The following is a 4,961-nucleotide window of genomic DNA, read 5'->3' on the forward strand; positions in this document are numbered from 1 at the left end:
AGACTTCTTTAACCCTTCATGTTTTATTGGAAAGAAGATGCACAGCTGTGGCTGGTGACTGTGTTTCCTTGCCTGAAGCCAGCCTCTGATGGAATCCCTCCGCCCTGCTGGTCTGTTGTTTTGCTCGGCTGAGCTGTGGGGTGTGGGGTTAAAAGACCCTTGCCAAAGTGACCAGTTTTATCTGGCTTTCTGACAACTGTGAGAAATCCTGATTGACAACAGGGCAGCTTCTAAGCAGGGAGCTGGGAGGGTGGCGTGATGTGAAGGGACCCGGAAGCGGGAGGCAGGTCCCCACGTGTCCGTCTTGAGTGGCACTATTAGTTTCGGATAGATTTCATTCCCGTATTGGAAAGGAGTGCTTCTTTAGTGGGAATGAAAAATATCTAAGGCCGTAGTGAAGGACAGTCGCTCCAGGGCAGAGAATGGTCTGTATAAAAACGACAATCCAACTGCCCAGTGGAATACACGGGCTTAACGCTAATAAGAGTTACTGAATTTAGAGCAATGGCTGTGTGCTGTGAATGGCTTTTGGAAGCCAGCAGCTTCTGGGGAGGAGACGCAAAGGGTTTCTAATATGCAAATGAGGCTGGGTATGAAGCCCGCAGGATAAAAGACATCACGTGAATCTCACTCACCATTCTATTAACAGGTGGGTTCCTAGACTGATTTTAAGTTTTCATCAGTGTGCAAATTAATTAAGCTGTTAAAAGGGGATGCAGAAGTATGCACAGGTATCTTTGGCCTTCTTTGACAAGGAACAGGCTGCTCTGGGTCTAACTGTTGGAATAATTATTTTCTCCCCTGTAAATTACTGGCAGCAAATTCAGTGCAGTGCATCGGTATGCTTTTAATTATCCACAGGATCTGAGGACGGGGGCTACATGGGACAGGTATTTATGAAATATCTAGGTTTGTATATGTGTAAAAATACCTATGAATCCTTTCCAGCTGGGTTCATTTATTTTAAACAAATCATGGTGACCGGATATTGATTTGGGGCTTGGGGGCTCCAACAAGGGATATTTACCTTCGTGATAAATGGATTTGATCCTTACTTGTCTGAGTGATAAAAAAAATGTTTCAGCCTTTCTCAAACTGCACTTGCTACCTGCAAGCCAGGTTTTTGTGGGCATTGTTGTATTAATCGGCATTAGCAAGACATTTCAAAGTATAGGCTGAGGGCCAAAACAGAGCAATAGAAGAAGATTAATCTGTTCTTCGGAAATGAAAACCATTTGGGCTAAATAAGCAAGTGTTGTGTTACAGTGAAAACAATACAGGTAGCAACACCAGAATGTCTTTCATTTGTTCCGAGCTTCATTCATTCATTTGGTAAATTGTCGGTGGCACCTAACATGTGCCAGACTATGGGGATATAGAGTAAATTGTCTCAGAAAGAGCTGGGTAAGTATAATTGGAGAAATGGCTGGGAAGCTGAAGTATAGGAGACCTAATACAGAGGGGCAGAGGTGGTTGGAAAAGGGGTCCCTTGATGAGTAGGAGAAATTAACTCCTACTGAGGATGAAGTGTGGATGTGCATGCATGCTGCTAGTGATGGTGGTGATGAAGTGGAAACAGTGTATTGAGAGCCTGAGATGGAAAGGTGATTATTACATATAATAGTTTGTTAAGGCTTCTATACCAAAGTACCAGAGACTGGGTGGCTTAAACAACAGATATTTACTTTCTCACAGTTCTGGAGATTAAAAATCTGAGAGCAAGATGTTGGCAGTCTTGGTTTCTTCTCAGACCTCTCTCTTTGGCTTGCAGACGGCCGCCTGCTCCGTGGGTCACACGTGGTCTTTCCTCTGTGCTTGTCTATGTCCTAATCTCTCTTTATAAGAACACTAGTCCTGTTGGATTAGGGCCATCCTCATGATCTAATTTTAACTTAATTACTTTTGAAAAGACTTTACCTCCAAATATGGTTACATTCTGAGCTACTTGAGGCATATGAATTATTTTTTTGGGGGGTACAATTAAACCCGCAACACTTAATTTTGCCTCAGCAAAAACAAACCAAAAAAACTCAAAAAGTTTAAAGCAGCCACTGGTAGAATTTTTTTAATGATGAATATAAAGCTTACAACTTTAGAGTAGATTAAGAAACAAAATATAGACCATAAAAGCAAATGAAAGAAAACAGACACAGCATGAAAACCTTACAGCCGAAATGCACAAAATGATAAGGTAGGCATGAGACAACTATAAGCCAATAAATAGAAATAATTTAAACTCTTTTACAAAGGCTTTAAAATTGTATTTAAAAACCAATGAGTTATATCCCGTCAACATGGTGTACATCTAAAATAAAATGTGGTGAGATTGAAAATAAAATAACGAACTAAGATTGAATAGGCAACATAGATTCAAAGAAGGCAGGGCTGGCAGTGCTACTTCCAAAAAAGTGATCTTCAAAGCACAAACCATTAAACGGAAAACAGGGAGTCATTTTATATGGATAAGTTGTATGTTCTAAAATACATGTTCTTCTTTTTTGGGGGGGGGCTCTCAGAATCACTTTTTATTTTGAAAAGAGTAGGATGAAGATGAAAAAGAAGAATAATATCCCGTCTTTAGAAGAAAAGAAGGAAGACATTATATACCTCTTATCAGACTTCATAAATAGGTACACACACAAAAAATCACCTTCCGAATTTCAAGCAAGTATTTTCATTCCAAACTGATTAGGAAGTCCAAGACAGGAAATATTTTGACAAATGTGACCAGAACTAAAGTAAAACCCGGGAAATCTGGAAAAATCAACTCTTGGATTCACTGGCAACATTTTGCTACGGAAAATGTAATAAAACCTTAACCTCTTTCTTTCACAAGGCTTTTAACAAAGGATCTCACTCAGGGGAAGCTCATGATAAAATGACTCTCTTCCATACACACGGACCATTTATTCTGGGATGATGGCTGTATGACAGCATGATGTAAACACACTAATCCTACAGGTCAAGTAGTAGCAGCTACTAGCTTCTTCACCTGACCCTGAGTATCAATAGATGTTATTATCCCCATTTTACAGACTGGGAAATAGAAACTTTGCTAAAATCACAGAGCAAATTACAAACATTACTTAAGACAGAACCCAAGTAGCTTAAAAACACCTCCCACCAGCACAGACTTTGCCACCTTCCAAGCCAACCTATCACACCATCATGAGTTTAGATATTAATGCTTTGTAACAATTCCTCACAAAGGTCGAGTGGTCAAGGCTTAAAAATCACTTATTATAAGGGAAAGATTCTGCCAAAATTGGAAATTAGAAAGCAGTGCAATATTCCAGGGATCTATATCCTGCACTGTTTATACCTGGGGTATACCAGGTCTCCATGTGTGAATTTCTTCAGCAGACACGAAGCCAAAGCCCCCCCAGAAGTTCAGGAACAATAACACCCTCTTGGAGGCTCTATTCATTCCATGGTTCCGAAGAGCTTCTTTCGAACAGTCTGGGAGTCTCAGCTATGAGCTGAGATGCATCGGGAGTTATTCTCCCCTGAGGGAATCAGTCCACAGTTCCTGATCTTCATGCAAGTTTTCTTTAGCAAGAAACATGCATTTCATGTTATCTTTGATGTCGAAGGGCACTTGAATGGTAAGGACTAGTGTTTCGATGTTACAGTCTATGCCATTAAACATCTGGTGCAGAGCGTCTGATGCCAGGACACAGCAATCCGAGCTAACCCAGTCTTCACCTGTTGCTCACACCTCAGAATCTGTGGCGGGCCAAGCAGTGAGAAGAAGTGGGAAATACAGGAAGCTTCGCTATTTCAGACGTGAGCATTTTCAGCGGGATGTCTCATGCAGTCTTGACGTCACAAATCCAATTCCTTCAACTGCTCATATGTCACAAAGAAAATAATATTCCAAGGACCAAGTCTCAACCAATTTGGCCAAAACCCTTTATACAGAGCAAAAAACCCTTCATTCTTCCATTTCTGTAACAAACAATCCAGGGAACCTGTGTAGCCAGGGCATCTGCCCTCTCAAAGGACTCTCTGATTCATAATAAGTGTTCTCACCACATCGACAGGGTTTGAGGCCAGAGCCCCCGCCAGCCCACAGGTGAAGCCTGAGAGGAAATGGTATACACAGTATCTCCCATCAAGCCCGAGAGAATGAGATGCTTCTTGGTGAGGTCGTAGCCGGGCAGCTCCACACCAACAACAACAGCGGCCCTCTGAGCAGTAAGGGACACGCCCTTCCAAAGTCCTCTTGTTCCCTCTTGCTGGTAAACGTGAATGAAGTTGCCTATCATTCCTCCTTGAAGGGTGCTATTTTGTGCTTGCGTCCGAATTTTCAAAACATCAGTTGGATTAGCAATGGTTGAGGGTATGACTCCAGAGAGAATTCCACAGACGACATTTATCAGAAGGGTTTCATCTTCCGGGCGCTCGACAAATAACCGCTTCAAGCTCTGGTAGACGCCTATCTTGATGGTGCCATAGGAAGCCTGGCGCAACATCGCAGGAGCAATCCCTGAATACAGTGCTTTCAGGCCTTCCTCTCTGCCTATCCTCACTAACGCATGCAACAATCCTCGATACCTGATTTCTTTAAAGTTTGCCTCATTCTTCTGGCCTTGAATCTGGAGCCGTGTCTTGGTTAAATCAATTGGAAAAGTACCGCACTCCGCTGTGATGGCGGCCAGGCCTCCGTACACGAAGGGCTTCCAGTTCAGGGCTGACACGCTCACTGCTGTCCCTTCTCCTTTGTTCACAGACGCATAGCCTCCAACAGGGTTTTTCCGCACCAGGGTTCAATCCCTGGTCCCCTGGTCGAGGAACTAAGATCCCGCAATCCGCGCGGTACAGCAGGTGGCGGTGGCCCTGCACCCTCCTACTCCCCAGGCTCAGCAGCAGCCGGCTCCAGCGGCCGCACGGGATCTGGAGGAAAGCCATGTTCTTTTTCCTTTCTTTCTTCTTCTTTTTTTTTTTTTTTTTTTTTTTTG

General features: G+C 43.0%; 1 pseudogene; it reads right to left on the minus strand.

The window, feature by feature from the left end:
* Positions 1-3,825: 3,825 nt before the first annotated feature.
* LOC103091158 (kidney mitochondrial carrier protein 1 pseudogene) lies at positions 3,826-4,769 on the minus strand (annotated as a pseudogene).
* Between the last annotated feature and the right edge of the window lie 192 nt (positions 4,770-4,961).

This window comes from Lipotes vexillifer, unplaced genomic scaffold, assembly GCF_000442215.2.
Source record: "Lipotes vexillifer unplaced genomic scaffold, Lipotes_vexillifer_v1.1 scaffold1503, whole genome shotgun sequence".
Lineage (NCBI taxonomy): Eukaryota > Metazoa > Chordata > Mammalia > Artiodactyla > Lipotidae > Lipotes > Lipotes vexillifer.